Raw genomic sequence first — 22,979 nt, forward strand, 5'->3', positions numbered from 1 at the left:
AGCGAGGCGGGAGAAGAGAAGGAGGAAGAACACACTGCATCTCTCACCCTCAGACACCATCTCAGATACTGGCACTACTCATTCTTTAGAGGCTAATATAGTAGTGGAATCTGCACAGGGTGAGGCACCGGGACGAGTGGGCTGCAGCAAGGCCAGGGGGAAAGGGTAGCTCGGGGGCCAACGCCCTAGAGTGTGAGTTCTGCTGCACAGGACTCAGATGAGGACTTCAATGGGGAGGCCTTTAGAAGAAGGGTGATGAGCATGCACACGGAGATTGTAAGTGCAATGGCAAGGGTGCCTGAGAGCCTCTCGGCAATGGGGAGGAGCCTGGAGGAGTCCGCCTCCAACATTGCACAAGGCTCTGCGCACACTATAGAGTCCATCAGTTCCAGTCTGCAAAGGATGGTAGACTCCCAGAGAGACCGTGGCGACCCAGACTTGATGCCACGTGTGATAAAAAAAAAGACTTACATTTATATAGCACCTTTCACAACCACCGGACATCTCAAAGCGCTTTACAGCCAATGAAGTACTTTTGGAGTGTAGTCACTGTTGTAATATGGGAAATACGGCAGCCAATTTGCGCACAGCAAGCTCCCACAAACAGCAATGTGATAATGACCAGATAAACTATTTTTGTTATGTTAATTGAATATAAATATTGGCCAGGACACCGAGGATAACGCCCCTGCTCTTCTTCGAAATAGTGCCATGGGATCTTTTACTTCCACCTGAGAGAGCAGACGGGGCCTCGGTTTAACATCTCATTCGAAAAACGGCACCTCCGACAGTGCAGCACTCCCTCAGCACAGTACTGGACTATCAGCCTAGTTTTTTGTGCTCAAGTCTCTGGAGTGGGACTTGAACCCACAACCTTCTGACTCAGAGGTAAGGGTGCTACCAACTGAGCCACAGCTGACACTGTGATGGGCAATCTGGCAGTTTCCATTGCAGCACAGGCAGAAGCGATGCGGCGTCTTATGTGCTGTAATGCAGTCTATGCTTGGTGGTATCCAATCTCAGACTGCTCTCATGCAGTCTCAGCTTGATGCCACGCAGGCTCTGACTGCTGCCATTGTGGCTGGGTCTAACACCGTTGACTGGGGCTTTCACGGTGTCGCAGCAGGCCAGCAATCTGTGCTGCAACAGATTGCTAGGGATGCGGAGGTGCTGCCCCGGGGGAGTGGCAGTGGGTCAGTGGAGCAGGAACCTGCTGTCCGCTCTCAGGATGACAGCATTCCTGATCCCACCACAGCCACTCCACCATTGCCCTTGTCGCTGCCTGTCATCCAGCCATCCCAGACTACTGCCGCCCATGCTGAGGTGGTGCAGTCTACAGCTGGGCCTTCCAAGTCCAGAGCTGGTCGAGAATGTCCTGCAAGGCCATCTGAAGTTTCCCACATGGACACTCAGCAGCCTCCCACCAGCCGTGCTGCAGCCACTAGGCCAACACATCGTAGGAGCACTAGAGTAGGCAAAGGCACAGTAATGACAGGCACTAAGGGATTGCACAAGGGTGAATAGTTAATATGTTTGTTGTAAATACGTGTTCACTGATTTTTGATAAATTTATTAATTCAGTTTGGATTCTTTTGTGGTGTGTCTCATTTCAGCTTTGCGCTGTGATATGGCCTGCGACAGAGATGGAATGAAGGGGATGTGGTGAGCAACGGGGATCTGGGGTTGAATTCATTCGAACTGCAGTCTGATGAGGCGGTCACAGACCGCCCTTCTGGAAGGCTGACTGAGTGGCTGCCTCCTCCCTCGCTTCTGTTCCTCCTTCTCCTCCTCTTCCTCCTCCTGAGGTGGTCCCGCAATCCCTGCTGGCAAGGGCTGGGCCCTCATGAAGGCTAAGTTGTGGAGCATGCAGCAGACCACCATGAAATGGGACACCCGCTCAACCGAGTACTGGAGGGCTCCACCCGAGCGGTCAAGGCAGTGGAAGCATTGCTTCAGCAGGCCAATGGTCTGTTCGATGATGTTCCTGGTGGCAGCATGGCTGTCATTATATGAGTGCTAGGCAGGAGTTTGGGGTTGCAGAGGGGAGTCATGAACCAGCTGGAGAGCGGATAGCCCTTGTCTCCGAGCAGCCAGCCACGAGCTTGATGTGGTGGCTGGAAGAGTGCAGGCACACCGATCTGGCACAGGATGAAGGCATTGTGGCTGCCACCAGGATAGCGGGCATTCACGTTGAGGATTCGCTGTGTGTGGTCGCACACCAACTGCACATTAAGTGAGTGGTAGCCTTTGCGGTTACGGAGGACCTCAGGATTGTTATGCGGTGTCTGCAAAGCCAAGTGGGTGCAGTCAATGGCGCCCTGCACCATGGAGAATCTCACTATCCTGGCAAAGTCAGATGCATGCTCGTCCTGCTTCTCTCTGGTGATGGGGAAGGAAATGTAGTCCCTTCTCCTACTGCAGAGAGCCTCTGTGACCTCCCGGATGCAGTGATGTACGGCGAACTGCGAGATGTTAGCTATGTCTCCTGTTGCAAACTGGAAGAATCTGCTGGCGAAGAAATTGAGGGCGATGATCACCTTGACTGCCACTGAGAGAGCCGTGGTCACCCTGGTCTGAGGCTGGAGGTCTGGTTGGAGGAGGTGGCAGAGTTTTGTGGCCACCTCCTTGGTGAAGCGGAGCCTTCTAATACACTGCTCCTCGCTTAATTGGAGGTAGGAGAAATGCTCTCGGAATACCCTCTGAGGGTAAGGCCTCCTGTTGAGAGGCCTGATGGCCCTCCTCCTCCCTCTGGCCACATATTCCAGTCTTTCTCGCTGCCTCTGCTCCCTCCGCTGTAGATGCTGGAGGGCGAGATCGACTGCCAGTATAGCCCCCATTAATCTTACCAAGTGCAGCAGTTTTAAATGTAGCTATTTTTTAGTTGCCAGAAGACTCCTGATACAAAAGAACCTTGAAATTACTGAATGAAACTGTTGCAGTGGGTGAAACTAACAAAAACCTACTGAAACTGCACTAACCTGACAGCTGTGAGTGATTACTGATGCTCCCTTTAAATAATGTCCTTGGAGCCGGCTTCCTGGCACTGCACGCCAGCTCTCCCTGTCGGTGTTTACTCCAGGTGGTGAGGTAAGTGGCGAGAATCAATTTTGCAAATCGGACGGCCAGTGAGCGTTGCACGCTCACTGATGTCATGATTATCCTGGCGTTGACATTCACGGCGATACCTCTTACCAGCGGCGCTACAGGGGGGGCGGATTTGGCGTGCGACGCTGGATTTGCCTCGACACGGCGATACTGGTCTAGCACCTCATTACCACCATCTACTGCTGCTAACGGGAGGAATTTTCCCCCTTAGTATCCTGCATAATAATAGTATATATTTTTAATCACCGCAGTACATTAAGTCTTCATTTCCAACCATCTCTCCTGGGAACATGACTAATGAGTTGATGCAGCAGAGCTCTGATGGTGGTGATTTTCTTTATAAACTAAGTTTGGTCCTTCTCCAGTGAATGAGTTTGGTCCTTCTCCAGTGAATCCGTTTAACATCTTTCAAAAGTAGCTCTGAGCTTTTAGGGTTTTGCTCCTTCGCTTTGTGTGAAAGCAGCAAAGGAGACTTGGTTCCTCCCACCCCACTAGGTAACACTGATGCTCCCCTTATTACCTGTAATGCATTACCAATAAGATTGGTTTCCAGCCTTAATCATCTCTCTGTCACTGTAGTTGTGATCAAGATTCATCCACGCAGTCTCCTACTACGAATTAATTCTTTGCCAGGACATCACAACTGTTCAACCAGCTCAATCCTCCATGATTCACAGAGATGGTTTACGGCCCACACCTTTAAGAGCAAACTGCTTTGGAAACATAGAAACATAGAAGATAGGAGCAGGAGTAGGCCATTCGGCCCCTCGAGCCTGCTCCTGCTTCGCCATTCAATGAGATCATGGCTGATCATCCAAATTCAGTACCCTGTCCCTGCTTTCTCCACATATCCCTTGATCCCTTTAGCCTTAAGAAATATATCCAACTCCTTCTTGAATATATTTAATGAATTGGCCTCTACTGCCTTCTGTGGTAGAGAATTCCACAGGTTCACCACTCTCTGGGTGAAGAAATTCCTCCTCATTTCTGTCCTAAATGGCTTACCCCTTATCCTTAGACTGTGACCCCTGGTTCTGGACTCCCCAACCATCGGGAACATCCTTCCTGCATCTAGTCTGTCCAGTCCTGTCAGAATTTTATAAGTTTCAATGAGATCCCCTCTCATTCTTCTAAACTCCAGCAAGTATAAGCCTAATCGACCCAATCTCTCCTCATACGTGATTCCTGCCATCCCAGGTATCAGCCTAGTGAATCTTCGCTGAACTCCCTCCATGGCAAGAACATCCTTCCTCAGATAAGGCGACCAAAACTGCACACAATACTCAAGATGTGGTCTCACCAAGGCCCTGTACAACTGCAGCAAGACATCCTTGTTCCTGTACTCAAACCCTCTCGCTACGAAGGCCAACATACCATTTGCCTTCTTAACCGCCTGCTGCACCTGCATGCCTATCTTCAGCGACTGGTGCACAAGGACACCCAGGTCTCGTTGCACTTCCCCTTCTCCCAATCTATTGCCATTCAGATAATAATCTGCCTTCCTGTTTTTGACACCAAAGTGGATAACCTCGCATTTATCCACGTTATATTGCATCTGCCATGCTTCTGCTCAATCACCCAACCTGTCCAAATCATCCTGGAGTTTCTCGGCATCCTCCTCACAGCACACACGCCCACCCAGCTTTGTGTTGTCTGCAAACTTGGAGATATTACATCTAGTTCCCTCGTCTAGATCATTAATGGCCCAGTAATTCCTATCACAATGTGTGAGTACGGACGGGGTACTCACGCGTGTGCCCGGAGGAATTGCCGGTTTTCAGCATGCACAGCGCATGCGCTGAAAACCGGCATTTCCTGTCCTCTGACCCAAGGGGTTAAGAGGCAGAACGCTTACGACTTGTGATGCAGAGCGTGTGCAGTGAAATTCCTTTTTTTTTTCCCCCAGAGTTGCCCGAGTGTAAAGGCCTCTGGTTTTTACACGTGGAAAAACCAGACGTAAGTATTTAGTTTTACAGGTAAGTGGTCTTTTAGTACAATTTAGAAATTTTTTTTCCACAGGTTTATTATTTTTAAAGAATTTACAGTATGGTAAGTTTAGTTTTAGACCCTATTTTTTTTAAATTTATTTTTTTCAAAAATTTGATTAATTGTTTAAAATATTTTTTTAAACTTATTTATAGTTAATATAATCAGTGGGATGTTTTTTTAAATTTTATTTAAAGTTTAAGTAGTGTTTTGGCAGCCCATACTTTTCATGAGTTTGACAGTTCTTACTCTCAAACTCATGAATGAAGTTTCCCCTCCTATGATTGGCTGCACAATGCTCACCTGATTCCAGCCGGCACATCGCACTAACTACGCTGCTGGGTCAGGTAAGCACATCGCGCCGACATCTGAACCGGGCCAGTGACAGGAAATGCAAGTAGGCCCGGGCTTCAGATGTCGGCGCGCAGGGTGAGTGCACATCGGGGGCTCGCACGCGCGGCAAGCTCCCGATCCTAATTTCAGGGCCAATATATATTGTGAATAGCTGGGGTCCAAGGACTGATCCCTGCAGTGCCCCACTAGTCACTGCCTGCCACTCGGAAAAAGACCCGTTTATTCCAACTCTTTGCTTTCTGTCTGCCAACCAGTTCTCTATCCAAGTCAATACCTTGCCTCCAATCCCATGTGCCTTAACTTTACACGCTAATCTCTTATGTGGGACCTTATCGAAAGCCTTTTGAAAGTCCAAATACATCACATCCACTGGTTCTCCCTTATCTATTTTACCAGTTACATCCTCAAAAAATTCCAGAAGATTAGTCAAGCACGATTTACCTTTTGTAAATCCATGTTGACTTTGTCCGATCCTGTCACTGTTTTCCAAGTGCTCTGCTACTACATCTTTTATAATGGACTAGCATTTTCCCCACTACCGATGTCAGGCTTACCGGTCTGTAATTCCCCGTTTTCTCTCTACCACCTTTTTTGAATAGTGGGGTAATATTAGCTACCCTCCAATCCATGGGTACTGTTCCAGATTCCATCGAATGTTGGAAGATGATCAGCAATGCATCTACTATTTCTAGTGCCACTTCCTTAAGTACCCTAGGATGTAGATTATCAGGCCCTGGGGATTTATCGGCCTTCAATCCCGTCAATTTCCCTAACACCATTTCCCTACAAATACTGATTTCTTTCAGTTCCTCCCTTTCATCAGACCCTATGTTCCCCGGCATCTCTGGGAGGTTATTTGTGTCCTCCTTTGTGAAGACAGAACCAAAATATGTATTTAGTTGGTCTGCCATTTCTTTGTTCCCCATTATAAATTCCCCTGATTCTGACTGCAAGGGACCTACGCTTGACTTCACCAATCTTTTTCTCTTCACATATCTATAAAAGCTTTTACAGTCAGTTTTTATGTTCCCTGAAAGCTTACTCTCATACTCTATTTTCCCCTTCTTAATTAATCCCTTTGTCCTCCTTTGTTGAATCCTAAACTGTTCCCAATCCTCAGGTTTACTGCTTTTACTGGCCAATTTATATGTCCTCTCCTTGGATCTTATGCTATCCCTAATTTCCTTTGTTAGCCACGGTTGAGTCGCCTTTTTTGTTTTATTTTTATGCCAAACTGGGATGAACAAATTCTGTAGTTCATCCATGCGGTCTTTGAGTGTTTGCCATTGCCTATCCACCGTCAACCCTTTGAGTGACATTCACCAATCAATCCTACCCAACTCGCGCCTCATACCATCGTAGTTTCCTTTATTTAAATTCAGGACCCTAGTCTGAGTCAACTACTCCACTCTCCATCTTAATGAAGAATTCTATCATATTATGATCGCTCTGACCCAAGGGGCCTCGTACAACAAGATTGCTAATTAATCCTTTCTCGTTACATAATACCCAGTCTAAGATGGCCTGATCTCTAGTTGGTTCCTCGACATATTGGTCCAGGAAACCATCCCTTAAACACTCCAGGAATTCCTCCTCCACAGTATTGTTCCTAATTTGGTTAGCCCAATCTATATGTAGATTAAAGTCACCCATAACTGCTGTGCCCTTATTGCACGCTTCTCTAATTTCCCTTTTAATGCCATCCTCAACTTCCGCATTACTGTTTGGAGGTCTATATACCACTCCCACTAACGTTTTCTGCCCCTTGGTATTTCTCAGTTCTACCCATACAGATTCCACATCATCAGAGCTAATATCCTTCCTTACAATTGTGTTAATCCCCTCTTTAACCAGCAATGCTACCCCACCTCCCTTTCCTTTTTGCCTATCTTTCCTGAATATTGAATACCCCTGGATGTTGAGTTCCCAGCCTTGGCCACCCTGGAGCCATGTTTCTGTAATCTCAATCAAATCATATTTGTTTACCTCTATTTGCGCAGCTAATTCATCCACCTTATTACGAATGCTCCTCGCATTAAGACACAAAGCCTTCAGGCTTGTTTTTTTAACGCTGGACTGGAGGCTTAATTTAAACCGGGTAGTTTGTGCAGTAATGGAAGTGATTATACAACATAAACGCAGCATGAAGGAAGCTTTTAACATTTAAAAAAATCTCTTTCACCCCCCTCACCTCTATACTGATTGAAAACAAATGATTAATTCCATCCAGCCACAGTGAGCTGGGCGATGCAAAAACGCACAAAAAATAAATCCACAGGTGCGATGTACATGACACAGTCGCTCTCTTGACTGAATGTTGGCTGCTTGAGGCAGGCGGTTTACAAACACTGGGGGGAGTTTAAACATTTCACATTATTACCACACAGTTTATGGGGAGGGGGTTTGCCGTGTGAATTCTTAAACTGGTAGTAGCAACATGCTGGCAACACATTTGGCACAGCACCCAGTCTACATGAATCCCTGCACACATCCATGTCCCTTACTCCCACTCGAAGGGGAACGGTGCAGTTTATCTGCAAGAGAAAATAAAACTCAGACTCACAAGGAAGCCTCTCAAAAAAGATTTGCCTGTTGGCAGTGCCCTCTGGGGGTGATATAACTGGCCGCTATTCTGTGTTTCAGAGTAATAAGCACACACGGAATGGTTGTACAGTGGTTTGCTCTTAGTTTCGAGCAACATTCAAATGGACGCCGGGAAACATTTGTTTTATTATTAAGGGAATCACATACCAGGTACATTCAGAGAACGGGTGGAAAACATATTAAAAACAATTTGAAAGCAAGTTTCAGCAGAATATGCAGCGCTACCAAACCACAGAGTAGCATGTCGCCAATTTGTTCCAGTAATTCATTATTAAAAACTGTCAGCTGTGGCTCAGTTGGCAGCACCCTCGCCTCTAAGTCAAAAGGTTGTGGGTTCAAGTCCCACTCCAGAGACTGAGCACAAAATCTAGGCGACACTCCAGTACATTAGTGAAGGAGTGCTGCACTGTCAGATGTGTCATCTTTCGGATGAGGTGTTAAACCGAGGCCCCCGTCTGCTCTCTCAGGTGGACGTAAAAGATACCATGGTACTATTTGAAGAAGAGCAGGGGAGTTCTCCCCGGTGTCCTGGCCAATATTTATCGCTCAACCGACATCACTAAAAAGGAGCTTCGAGTCATTATCACATTGCTGTTTGTGGGACCTTGCTGTGCGCAAATTGGCTGCTGCGTTTCCTACACTTCAAAAATACTTAATTGGCTATAAAGCAGCTTGGGACATCCCGAGATCATGAAAGGCACTCTATAAATGCCAATCTTTTTTTTTATTGTATATACGAGCTTGCAAGAGATCGTCTTGAATAAAATTATATATAATTTCTCACATAGGGCAAATTCAACACTCCTGCACTCCCAGTGGGGATTCACATCAGGACAGAGATAAAGCATCAATATTGGCCGCCTATTTTCTGCTGAAATTACCCTCAATTGTATCGGGAATTGGAATGGATCGTTTAAATTTCAAAATGTGCGTCAATTCTTCTGTGCCATTGGACAATGAGGAAGAGATTGTCCACTTCAGCGCTCCCGGTGTACACCAGAAGCGGCTATCAGGAAGTTGCACACACCTGGATGGAAATCCTGGGCTGGGGAATTGCACGATTTCCAATATACATTTAGTGGCACGCACCAGGAGAGCGGGAACAGAACAGCTCCTTTTAAATTAGCCAACTTGAATTTTAAAATTCCCCTCTTATGTTTTTCTCCTTTATTTGCAGTGTTCCAAAAGCAACAAATAATTTTTATTCTCCTCCACTGGCAGCGGTCAGTAACCACCCATTAAGAGCGTGACAAGTGCATCCAATTCATTTGCCCTCCAATTTTCTCTTATCACACCAAGGGGTAGAAATTGGACCTCGCTGCACCCGTACTACAGGCATAAAACGGGTGCAATAAGGGCCAATATTTGGAACTATCATCGTGCGCCCTGAGGACACCTGAAAAATGCCCGACCTGAAATTGGTCAGGTGGCTGGGGTGGCCGTCTTAAAACTGGCGTTAGGCCCCTTGTATACGCTAATAAATCCTGTTTAAGGACACCTCAGGGAAATTGGGAGCAGGTGTCGGGCCCGCTCTGCTCAGCTTTTCCAGACATGGATGTGGCCTAGCCACCAGAAAAAAACTGATATAGAACCAGGAGGAGCAGGAGTGCCAGCTCCGGCGGTGATGGTACCTCTCCTCTGGCCCCCCAAGCCCTGCCACTTATCTGAGGTCGCTACCAGCGAGGCGGGTGGCCCGAAATTCTTCGGGTTGGCGAGCTGCCAGTGAAGCCGCGACAGGCGCCGGCAGCTCACCACAATTATTGTGGAGGCCCAAGGACCAATTTCCCTCGATCCTCGGGCCTCCATCTCCATCTTCAGGCGCAGGGATTCCTGCCCCCATTTTGGCATCTGAAAAAAAAGGCTTAAACGAATGTCTAGGCCCAAAACACCACCTGATGGCGTGGGTGAAATAGAGAGCTCACTGAATGAAGAACTGCAGGAGCAGGCTTGCAATTCAACTATTCCCGTGATACAATGTACAACATATGGTGCCACCAAGCTTTTGAATATGTTAATTCAGAAAGCGCAGAATACATCATTCGGGAGGAGTTACTGAGATAGACAGTGTGGGGGAGTTTAATTAACAGACACAGTTAAAATTAAATCACTGAAACACTTTGGGTTAATGTTGGAGGCATTTTTCTAGTGATAGTGTACCATTGCCCACATGGGCACAGTACTCCAGCTGGTGGTGGCAAACTATGAATATAAAGGGGCTAAAGTCTGCACCTCTGGTGTCATCAGGGATCTGACTTTTCCTGGGTCCCACATATGTGGTGAGTTGATGGCACTGCAAAATGTGGGGATCTTTATGTTGGCCCTTCAGTGGTCCCACTAAGGACTAGCAGTATGCCGGCAAACTAAAGAACTCACACTGTGGGCTTCCGCTTTAGTGGTACTCTCTTGATGCCTCAGCAACAATGTAAATGCACTTTATATCTCTACTGGTATTGAAACAGCTACTGTGAACTGTCAGGTTCCTCAGCTTCTCCCAACAAGCTCTTTCACGGAGTTAAAGGCATCCAACATTTAAACAAAAAAATCACAAAGAATAAAAAGCAAAAGGAAGTTAACCTTAATCATCCTTTTTCCTAATTTTATCAACTCCTCTTCTGAACCACTGCAGTAATGTTCCACAGGAGCTAGGGTCCTTTTGGTACCTATCCACAGGGCCATTTATTCACATGTGAACTTAGATGTGAGTATTGAAGAAGACGAAGAAGAACTTGCATTTATATAGCGCCTTTCATGACCTCAGGACATCCCAAAGCTCTTTACAGCCAATGAAGTACTTATTGAAGTATAGTCATTGTTGTAATGTAGAAAACACAGCAGCTAACATGCATACAGCAAGGTCCCACAAACAGCAATGTGATAACGACGCGATAATCTGTTTTTTTTTTTAGTGATATTGGTTGAGGGATAAATATTGGTCAGGACACCAGGGAGAACTCCCCTGCTTTTTGTCGAAATAGTGCCATGGGATCTTCTGCGTCAACCTGAGAGGTCTAACATCTCATCCAAAAGATGGCTGCTCTGACAGTGCAACACTCCCTCAGTACTGCAGCAAAGTTTCAGCCTATTGGTATAGTTCAACATTCGAAAGGGGTCCTTTGGGTAAAGCATCGGTGACTATTGTATTGCAAAGTGATATTCCATTGCAATGTTCTACTGCATTGCAAATGATAATTTTATTGCAAAACTACAGACCGGTTAGCCTAACATCAGTAGTAAGGAAAATGCTAGAGTCTATTATAAAGGATGTGATAACAGGACACTTAGAAAATATCAACGGGATTAGACAAAGTCAACATGGATTTATGAAAGGGAAATCGTGTTTGACAAACCTACTGGAGTTTTTTTGAGGATGTAACTGGTAGAATAGATAGGGGAGAACCAGTGGATGTGGTGTATTTGGATTTTCAGAAGGCCTTTGATAAAATCCCACTTAAGAGGTTAGTATGCAAAATGAAAGCACATGGATTGAAAATTGGTTAATAGACAGGAAACAGAGAGTAGGAATAAATGGGTCTTTTTCGGGGTGGCAGGTGGTGACTAGTGGGGTACGGCAGGGATCAGTTCTTGGGCCCCAGCTATTCACAATATATATCAATGATTTGGATGAGGAAACCAAATGTAATATTTCCAAGTTTGCTGATGACACAAAACTAGATGGGATTGTGAGTTGTGAGGAGGATGCAAAGAGGCTTCAAGGCGATTTAGACAAGTTGAGTGAGTGGGCAAATACATGGCAGATGCAGTATAACGTGGATAAATGTGAAGTTATCCACTTCGGTAGGAAAAACAGAAAGGCAGAGTATTATTTAAATGGTGATAGATTGGGAAATGTTGATGTACAAAGGGACCTGGGTGTCCTTGTACACCAGTCACTGAAAGCAAACATGCAGGTGCAGCAAGCAGTTAGGAAGGCAAATGGTATGTTGGCCTTCATTGCAAGAGGATTTGGGTACAGGAGCAAGGATGTCTTACTACAGTTATACAGGGCCTTGGTGGGACCACACCTGGAGTACTGTGTGCGCAGTTTTGGTCACCTTACCTAAGAATGGATATACTTGCCATCGAGGGAGTGCAGCGAAGGTTCACCAGACTGATTCCTGGGATGGCAGGACTGTTGTATGAGGAGAGATTGGGTCGACTAGGCCTGTATTCACTAGAGTTTAGAAGAATGAGAGGGGATCTCATTGAAATGTATAAAATTCTGACAGGGCTAGACAGACTGGATGCAGGGAGGATGTTTCCCCTGGCTGGGGGGTCTAGAACGAGGGGTCATAGTCTCAGGATACGGGGTAGGGCATTTAGGACTGAGATGAGGAGAAATGTCTTCACTCAGAGGGTGGTGAACCTGTGGAATTCTCTACCACAGAAGGCTGTGGAGGCCAAGTCACTGAATATATTTAAGAAGGCGATAGATAGATTTCTAGACACAAAACGCATTAAGGGGTATGGGGAGAGAGCGGGAATATGGTATTGAGAGAGAGGATCAGCCATGATCATATTGAATGGTGGAGCAGGCTCAAAGGGCCGAATGGCCTACTCCTGCTCCTATTTTTCTATGACTGTTTAACGCAGATGATCATCACCATCTGAACTGTATTTGGTACCTTGAAGTCACAGCTTTGAAGCGACGGTCCAAACCTCTCTGTGAACTCAGATGATGACCTTTGAAATAGTAGACAAGCCAGGCCGTTAATGAATAAACACTCTCCTCTCCACCTGTTGAAATGATCTAGGCAGTCCTCAGTAGAACAGCAAGAGCTGAAAGTTAAATTCCTCTAAATTTTTTCAAGTGCGACTGTCTAGAGAGCGAGACATGATTCATTTGTTGTTTTGTTGTTTGCAGTACAGGGGCATCAGGGATTTGCTTGGTATTGCATTCTGGGAAGTCAAAATGACCTTGGTGTGAAAAAGCAGTTGGGACTGAAGTGAGGCCTTAAACATGTTGTTTATTATCAACAGCTGCTATGTCAGTGATGATTGCAGAAATGAAGAAAATGTCGAAGCACGAGTTTGATTTCTGTGTATCAAAGTATTATTTGGAACATCAGATAAACCCATAAACTTGGCCTGTACTGCGGAATCGCAGCATTTTTTATTCCATCTCATTCGCAGTCTGCAATCATGTAATTTAAAGTTGCGTAATTCAAATTGTCCACAAATTCAATTTTTTTTAAGCACTAAATTACCACTTTGCTGTGCTATTTTTGCTTAGTTCAAATTATTAGATCATTCGAATTTTTTAAATATTTTTAATTTGTTAATGGGATATGGACATCGCTGGCAAGGCCAGCATTTATTGCCCATCCCTAATTGCCCTTGAGAAGGTGGTGGTGAGCTGCCTTCTTGAACTGCTGCAGTCCGTGAGGTGAAGGTGCTTCCACAGTGCTGTTAGGGAGAGAGTTCCAGGATTTTGACCCAGCGACGATGAAGGATCGGCCATATACTTCTAAGTCAGGATGGTGTGTGACTTCTGGGGAGCTTGGAGGTGGTGGTGTTGCAATGCACCTGCTGCCCTTGTCCTTCTAGGTGGAAGAGGCCGTGGGTTTGGGAGGTGCTGCCGAAGAAGCCTTGGCGAGTTGCTGCAGTGCATCTTGTAGATGGTACACACTGCAGCCACGGTGCACCGGTGGTGGAGGGAGTGAATGTTAAAGGTGGTGGATGGGGTGCCAGTCAAGAGGGCTGCTTTGTCCTGGATGGTGTCGAGCTTCTTGAGTGTTGTTGGAGCTGCACTCATCCAGGCAAGTGGAGATTATTCCATCATTTAACGCAAAGTATGATATTCAGTTATCAGTGTGACTGAATGTAGTAGGTGATCAGTCTGACTGATATTATTGTTCTGTTGCACGGTGTCTAGCACAAAACTAGAAATTTTCATCTTAATTTTATGCGCTGATAAAGTCACTTTTTTTGATGGATTGTAATTATGTGCTGTATAATATCAGCTGCACTCAGCACTGTTTTCACCCGAGTCAGTTCGAGCCCCCTGCAGGACCTGACAGCACATTATCTGGGCTGCCACTTCGGTGCAGCAGTGATGGAGTGCTGCATTGCCACATGTGCCAAAATTCAGACAAGATGTTAAACTGATGTCAAGTCTGCTTCGCCAGGTGGACATAAAGGATCCACTGGTACTATTCAAAGATGAGCAGAGAGTTACCCTTGCGTCCTGGTAACATTTATCCCACAACTAACACCACCAAAACAGATTAACTGGCCATTTATCTCATTGGCTGTATGTGGGACTTTGTTGTGCACAAATTGGCAGCCACGTTTGACTATGTAACAACGGTGATTACACTTTAAGAGTCATTCATTGACCATGATACACTTCGGGATATCCTGAAGATGTCAAAAGCACTATGGGGGAAAAATTGGGTGAGTAGCGCCACCTGTTAGCGCCTAAAGAGGCAGTCAGTGGCTGTAGCGCCACTGGCTGCGCCTCCCGCGATATTCAGCAGGGGCGCTAATGGTGGCGTTAGACATTTGTGCTGCGCCGCCACCGATGACGTCATCGGTGTGCGCAGCGCCCCATTCGCGATATTTGGTAGCGAACGCCGCAGTTGCACCGTTCGCTACCCGCGCCCAGTTCACGGGGCCTTACTGTGCCGGCAGAGGCGCAAGTTAAGGTGGAGGTGCGGGGCGGCTGCTTTTTCGGCGGCTGCCTGCCAGCACCCTCCGTCCCCGGCCTCCTGGTCCCCCCACCGCGGCATTGCCAGCTGTTTCCCGAGAGCCCGGCACTTCTCCTTGGTGCCGGGCTCTTTTTCCGGCACTCGCGATCGGGGCTCGCGCTGTTGCAGGCCCCTCCCCCTTAACAGTGGGAGGAAGGCCTGCAGTACCGCAGTGTGCCGTGCCGCAGCGTGTGGCGCTGCGGCACGTAGCGCTGCAAAATTCACTTTCAGCGCCCTAAGAGGGACGCGGAGTGCCTCGAGCCGCGCCCCGTCTCCCTCGAGGGGCACTTCAACTGAATTTGCGGCGATCGCTAATGTGGCAATCGCGGCGCAAATTCCAGCGCCCAAGCGAACTTTGCGCCGCTTGGGCGCCTCAGGCCAATTTCTAGGCCTATGTATTTGCAAGGTCATTCTCCTTTTTTTCTTTATTTAACAGAAGCCATAATAACTGGCACTTATGAAGAAAGAAAGACTTGCATTTATATAGTGCTTTTCACAACGTCAGGACATCTCAAGATGCTTTACAGCCAATGAAGCACTTTCTTTTGTTGAAGTGTAGTCACTGTTGTAATGTACAGGGCACTTTTAAATGTAGTGAAACAGCCCAAGATGCTTTATGGGAAGAGGAGGGTGGGATGGTCGGGGGGGGGGAGGGTTGGGGGGCGGTGTAAAATCAGACACAGCAGAAAATGGGAGGAGTTAGGAGATGTGACTGAAGCCAAAGTCGAAGAGCTAGGATTTGGAGAGGTGTTCGACAGTGGCTGTGGCGAAGGAGTCCACGTGATATCAGGAAACGGCTGAGCGCACTGGATACAGTAAAGGCTATGGGCCCCGACAACATCCCAGCTGTCGTGCTGAAGACTTGTGCTCCAGAACTAGCCGCATCTCTAGCAAAGCTGTTCCAGTACATCTACAACACTGGCATCCACCCGACAATGTGGAAAACTGCCCAGGTATGTACTGTCCACAAAAAGCAGGAAAAATCCAATCCGGCCAATTACTGCCCTATCAGTCTACTCTCAATCAACAGCAAAGTGATGGAAGGTGTCGTCGACAGTGCTATCAAGCAGCACTTACTCACCAATAACCTGCTCAACGATGCTCAGTTTGGGTTCCGCCAGGACCACTCGGCTGCAAAACTCATTCAGCCTTGGTCCAAACATGGACAAAAGAGCTGTATTCCAGAGGTGAGGTGAGAGTGACTGCCCTTGACATCAAGGCAGCATTTAACTGAGTGTGGCATCAAGGAGCCCTAGTAAAATTGAAGTCAATGGGAATCAAGGGGAAAACTCTCCACTGGCTGGAGTCATACCTAGCATAACATGAAGATGGTTGTGGTTGTTGGAGGTCAATCACCTCAGCCCCAGGACATTGCTGCAGGAGTTCCTCAGGGCAGTGTCCTAGGCCCAACCATCTTCAGCTGCTTCATCAATGACTTCCATCATAAGGTCAGAAGTGGGGATGTTTGCTGATGATTGCATAGTGTTCAGTTCCATTCACAACTCCCCAGATAATGAAGCAGTCTGTGCCCGCATGCAGCAAGACCTGAACAACATTCAGGCTTGGGCTGATAAGTGGCAAGCAATATTCGTGCCACACTAGTGCCAGGCAATGACTATCTCTAACAACAGAGAGTCTAACCACTGCCTCTTGACATTCAATGGCATTACCATTGCCGAATCCCCCACTATCAACATTCTGGGGTTTCACCATTGACCAAAAACTTAACTGGACCAGCCACATAAATACTGTGGCTACAAGAGCAGGTCAGAGGCTGGGTATTCTGCGGCAAGTGTCTCACCTCCTGACCCCCCAAAGCCTTTCCACCATCTACAAGGCACAAGTAAGGAGTGTGATGGAATACTCTCCACTTGCCTGGATGAGTGGAGCTCCAACAACATCCAGGACAAAGCAGCCCACTGATTGGCACCCCATTCACCACCTTAAACATTCACTCCCTCCACCGTGGCTGCAGTGTGTACCATCTACAAGATGCACTGCAGCAACTCACCAAGGCTTCTTCGACAGCACCTCCCAAACCCGCGACCTCTACCACCTAGCAGGACATGGGCATCAGGCGCATGGGAATACCATCACCTGCAAGATCCCTTCCAAGTTACACACCATCCCGACTTGGAAATATATCGCCGTTCCTTCATCGTCGCTGGGTCCAAATCCTGGAACTCCCTCCCTAACAGCACTGTGGGAGTATCTTCATCACAAGGACTGCAGCGGTTCAAGAAGGTGGCTCACCACCACCTTCTCAAGGGCAATTAGGGATGGGCAATAAATGCTGGCCTTGCCAGCAACCCCCACATCCCAGGAATGAATAAAAAACAAAGAGGGGAATTTCAGAGTGTAGAAGTGTGATGGTTGAACTCTGCCACTGATGGTGGAGACGCTGGAGAGGGGGATGCATAGCAGGCTGGAGTCAGAAGAGCAGAGGGTGTAGTGCTGGAGCTTCTCAGGCAAAAGAGGATTGCAGTATTTGTAAACTGTGTGAAAATTTCGTGGCAGTTAAAAAAACGTGCTTGACAATAGCAGAGCTACAGATAAATGATCATGTTGCCAAGTTGTGGTTTGTCTTAAAATGGTCTTATTTTTCACAGATGTTTTGAGTGAGGGACTCAAGGGACTGTACCCATCACGAATCTTCTTCAGGACAGAAGGGAAGGAAGGAGGGTATATGTCTTAGAGCTTCAAGATGAGATCATTGTAGAACTTGATCCATGTGAAGTCTTTTAAAATAGAAGTCACACCTTTCAACAACCAGCATTATTTAACCCCTTTGAAGCCAAAGCATGCCAAACAGGCTGCCAATGCCTGATATTTGTAGTGGAGAGGTAACAGCTTAAAACATTGTGGCGAATACATAATAAATTGAAAGGATTGGCAATTACTGTACTGGAGAGCTGTCGGTTGGGCTCAGATCCTGGAATACTTTGGAGCAGCCGGCTCCAAAATCCCAACCACAACATTGATATGTTGCCACTGCAACTAGTTGGCCCCATCATTTTTCATCTGAGCTTTTCGTAAAACTATGCTAAAAATGATAAACTGCTCATGTTGTCAATCACCATCACCGCACTGGCCTCTGGATAAAAATAAAGTGTCTTATAAGATTCTTTGGGTGGAATTTTCTGGGGTCCCACTCCTCTGGTGGGTCCTTACCACAACCCAGAAAATCGCCAGCAATTGACCCATGATTTTCCTGTAATCCATCTACTGCGTGCAAGGCTCCACTAATGACGCGAGGCTTTGGAAAATTCAGCTCTTTGTGTTCATCAGCCACCTTTTAAAGTGATGCCCTAGACTTTTAGATTAGTGTTACATTAAAGCAGGTGTAACCCATTCATTTTAAATAATGGCAATTGGAAAATCTAAGCTGCTAAGATTTTTTTGGTTCCAATCTTAATGTTCTGTTGGAACTGTTGAATCACATGAAGTGTCAGAGTACTGAAGGAATGCATATGATATATCTGGATGAATTAAAACAAACTGTTTTAGAGACTAACAATATACAGCATCTAACAGTAGGTTAAGGATTGTTTGAAGCACTGTACCTCATACTGATTTAATTAACATGAATCAGAACCACTCCCAAATGTTTTGGACATTGATTTCAACACCTCTCAATGCAGCCTGCGCAACATTCGGTCAGCGTGACATCTGCCTGTGATATTCTCATTTGGGTTTTAAACAAAATCATCTGTTGTGACACAATCCACGCCAGAGTTGGACTCATCACTGAGGGCTCAGCATGGCCTTCAATTCTGGCTCATTTTTTCTTTCCTTTTTGCAGCACATCAGGAACGGATGCATCAGCTAGATTTGTTTATACAAATGGCACTCTCCATCAGTTTCTAGCCCACAGTTTTCCTTAGTCTTTTTTTTTTACCACAGCACGTGTGGATTACTCCAAATGTACAGCATTTTTTTTTTTTATTGTCCCCTCTCTCTATTCCCTCCTCCTCCCCTGAAGGCAACGGCTCATTTTGGCAGTACTGCTGGCATCCCTTTGGTACCTTGCCCGAGTGCCCATTCTTCATGTGCGAACCCGAATAGTGAGCGTTGGCAGACTATCAACTACAGAGCGCATCACATCTGAGCCTGAACCTGATGTCCACATATCCACTCATTCTGAGAGAGGTCACAGAACAGCAGCTAGGGGCAGCAGTCTTGGCTGATTTTTCCCTTTCCAAGCACTGCGGTTAATTTCAGGACACCTATTGGTAGCCAGCTGAGAACAATTAGTTGTTTACAACTTGGGAATTGAACCTGGAATCTTCCCAATCCGTATGACTCAATACCACACCAAACACTACATTTACTCCATGAGACAGTGAGTGAGATTCTTGCAATCCTTCAGAGGTTGATAGTTTTTAAGGTTAGGCAAGTCAAATCAGAATATACTCCAAATATTTCAGATTTTCAGCATCTGCAGTATTTCGCTTTTGTATACTCCAAATGTTATGTTCCGTCATTTGGAAGAGACGTCAAACCCTCTTAGGTGGACATAAAAGATCCTTTGGCTCTATTCAAAGAAGAGCAGGGGAGTTCTCCCCGGTGTCCTGGCCAATATTTATCACTAACCTACATCACTAAGAAACAGATTATCTGGTCAGTATCTCATTGCTGTTTGTGGGAGCTTGCTGTGCGCATATTGGATGCCGCGTTTCCTACATTACAACAGTGACCACACTTCACATGTACTTCATTGGCTGTAAAGCATTTTGGGATGTCCTGAGGTCGGGAAAGGCACTATATAAATGCAAGTTCTTTCTTTCCAAGGTATACACCATACTATTACAATGAAAAATGCTATTTGGAAAGTAGTAATGGCACAAAGATGACAAAAAGGGATTCAATAAACCTCAAAAGGTTTCCACTCCACCTCCCCCTTCGATACCAAGTTCAAAATTTCCAAGATAAAATGACAGCAACATGCTTCTTGCAATGTGGAAACCACTGCATAAAGTTACAGAAGGGTCTCACCTATATTAACAGGCATTGGTAAAAACTGGTGTCCTTTTCACTTTCAATGACACATCCCTTAGTGTACGTGTAATCAAAGGGTCTGTGTAGGGGTTGGACAGGCACATCCCCATGATGAGATTGGATTTCTCTCTGGAAAGTGAAGAATTGTTTGTTTATATCACCACCACAAGACTACATGTTGCCCACCCACTACCAGGGATCAAAGTGATAAATACTGACCATGAAGCTTCATGTCCCCTTCTCTCAGGTATCACATGGAAAGGTAATCACAAAACTGCATGCTCTCCTCCAAACTACCAAGGATTAAAAGGATAAACACCCAGGACCACCCCCTTCCTACTATATACAATGATCAATATTATCAATAATTCAGTAGGAAAGGCTAAAGTTTGCCTACAAGTTAATGCATCTTTCCTTTTACCACTGTTAGGTCTCCTGTCATATGGTCATCCTACACTATAACATAATTCTCCTCCATAGAACCATTAACGTTTATAGCACAGAAGGTGGCCATTTGGCCTATGGTATCTGTGCTGGCTCTTTGCAACTGCAATCCAGAACTAATCCCTCTGTCATGCTTTCCTCCTACAGTGATTAATTCCATACAGACGTTTTTTGCATACTAACATCTTGGGATAGAAATTCTTGCATGTGTGTCATTCTGATGGGAATAGTGCAGTGTGAGAGAGCCCAACAACTTTTAGCACATAACTGTTCCTGCCAGAAAGCCGGGATTTAATTAAGTTTTCTAGTCAGAGGATCTCCTGTCCATAGTCAGATTGTTATGGAAGCTCGCACGCAATCATCAGGAATTTTTGAGCACTATTTAGAGGGCTATGGCACCTAATTTATGGGAATTTATCTTTTAAGATTTTTCATAAGGCAGACTGATAAGTACCAATTGATCATGACCCTGTAGTTACTTTTCACAACCTATTTTTGTTTTTAAAAAAGAACCATTCCATTAAATGCCAAGCTTTGCAAGTGACTTGTTCTCCGAGACTGACTTCCTTTCATGTACAGTCATCGTAGGTAGGGTGTGTACATATGAATGCTGACTTACACCTCAGTAATTGGATATTATTTGAAGTTCATAAAACTTTGTTAACTAACACTGTGTTTCATTCACAAATGGGAATACTGTGAGCTGTGCATGAGTGTGTCCATAAATACCAATGTTATCACCTCAACCACTTGGATTAAAATCCTATAAATTTGTATAAAGCTGCAGAAACAACTCATCCTACTCCACTTCTTTCACAATTAGAAATGTTGTTTTATTGTGATATCTGAATTTTTTCTTCTTTGTTGAAAGAAGATTTGAAGGTCTAATGAACTAGGTTTGCCAAAGTTCACCCTCTGAGGTGCTTGAATTTCTGGTTATTTACAAATGAATTTCTCACCGAGCTAAACCAAAAGACCGGTCCAAAGGAAGTAATTTTGCTGGCTTCTAACACCTCTTTTAAGTGGGCAAGCTAAGCACTGGGCAGGAACCGTAAGAGGAAGCAGTAAAGTCGAGGGCTGCCTCATCTGAATAAAATGTGGCTGCCCAACTTAGCTCTAATATGTATACCTGGAATTTCCACGGGGATTCTCCCGATCTACTGCCATGACTTTGGCGGAACCCCTAGAGAAATAGCTCAAAATGGCCATTTATGTCATTTCTCCACGGTTTCCACCAAACTTCCAGTGAAGTTCTGGCAGAAGATCGGAAGTAGCCTGTGGATATTCTGCCCTCAAACTGTACAAGAGTGAGAAATGCTAGTAGACAATCAGGCCGGAATTTCTGCCCTCATACTGTAACCTTGGAACTCAGTGAAATGTTGCTCAGTTACCAGCTATGAAGATAAAGTGGGCCAATACGTGTGTGACAGGGAGGGGCCAAAATGTCACTGTTAATTGAAGAATATGATAGGCTGCCTAGTTATTGAATAGCAAGAGGGAGAACAGTAAATCAAGATCAATACCCTAGTTCTTACTCTTCTGTATATTACCATAATAAAGGATGGCACATGGATTTTGGGAAAACTTCCAATTTCCAGGTAATGGAGCCCATTGCAATCCTAGAGTTTTCTAAAGCTCTGTTACCAATCATTGAGCTATGGTGCTGTAGAGTTATGTCTATTTTAAGGTATTTATTCATCATCAATACTTTTTAGTTCTTTAGAACCTAGGCACAGTGTTTTATTCTCAAAACAAATCAGTTGACTGGATGAAGACTCTGTAGGACAGGGAGTGCTGGTCAAGAAATCATGGGATCCAACCCCCTGGTTTCCTGTCAGTTAATTTCATTGGATGGAAAATTAGGGACTGCCAACTGGTGATTTCCTCACCAGCATTCCCTACGAGTGCTGCTCCTTGTCAGGAGTGCTTGATTGAGGAATCAGCCCTTAGCGTTTATTTGGTGATCCTGTGCTCCCAGGTCAGTGCGCCACACTAAAAAGGTTGGAGAAACATAGCTATTGATCTAAAATTACGCCTCTTGTATTGTGTCCCACACTAAGTCCCGCTCGCCCTCACCCTGTCCTCATGGCTCCCTGCCTCCCAAGGCACTAAAGTTAAAACCTTCGTCATGTCTTCAAATCCCTTCACGGCCTTACTCCACCCTATCTTTGCAACCTCCTTCACCTTGTGCATTCCACTATTGACGGGACAGCCTTCACCTGCTTCTGCCCTACTCTCTGCAACTTTTTTCCAAAATCTACTTTTTCTCTCCTCCTTTGAAAACCTTCTTAAAACCCATACTTTCAATGGAGCTTTTGGTCATGCCTCCTAGTCTCTCCCCCATGGCCTGGTGTCCTTTATTATTTTTATCTGTTTTCTGCATTAAAAGCACTATATAAATACAAGTTGTTATTATACTTCTGTAGCCTATCTTCGACCTGCGTTCTTGGTTTGCGTGACTGTACTGGAAGCACAGGGTTTGACCTTAAAAAAAGACTTTTCAGAAACTGTAGCTTCTTAAATATTTTTCAAAAATGTCTCCATCTACTCAAAATCACCTGAATTGGGTGCAGGCCTCTCATGAACAGTTTGCTGGGAAATGTTCGATTTACTCACTAATTCAGTTGTTCTCCCTCTTTCAATAGCACAATCCTCTAATAAGCTAGGTGAAAGAGCATTCAACTGGGGAGAAGCACACATATACCTGAAGATTGATACAGATAAGCTGAACATCTGCATTTCTTTAGATGCCCCCTGCCTCCCCGCCACAAGTGGACCACTTGAGCAGTAGACAGGTCGGAG

The 22,979-nt window shown here is 45.6% G+C and overlaps 1 protein-coding gene across 5 annotated transcripts in view; it reads right to left on the reverse strand.

Annotated features, from left to right (window-relative positions):
• The window catches only part of LOC147102682 (myocardin-like), a 291,661-nt gene that overhangs the window by 131,700 nt on the left and 136,982 nt on the right, over positions 1–22,979 (reverse strand). The gene's annotated exons all lie outside the window — the stretch shown is intronic.

This window comes from Somniosus microcephalus, chromosome 21, assembly GCF_052327205.1.
Source record: "Somniosus microcephalus isolate GS21.2 chromosome 21, FLI_Smic_1.0, whole genome shotgun sequence".
Taxonomy (NCBI): domain Eukaryota; kingdom Metazoa; phylum Chordata; class Chondrichthyes; order Squaliformes; family Somniosidae; genus Somniosus; species Somniosus microcephalus.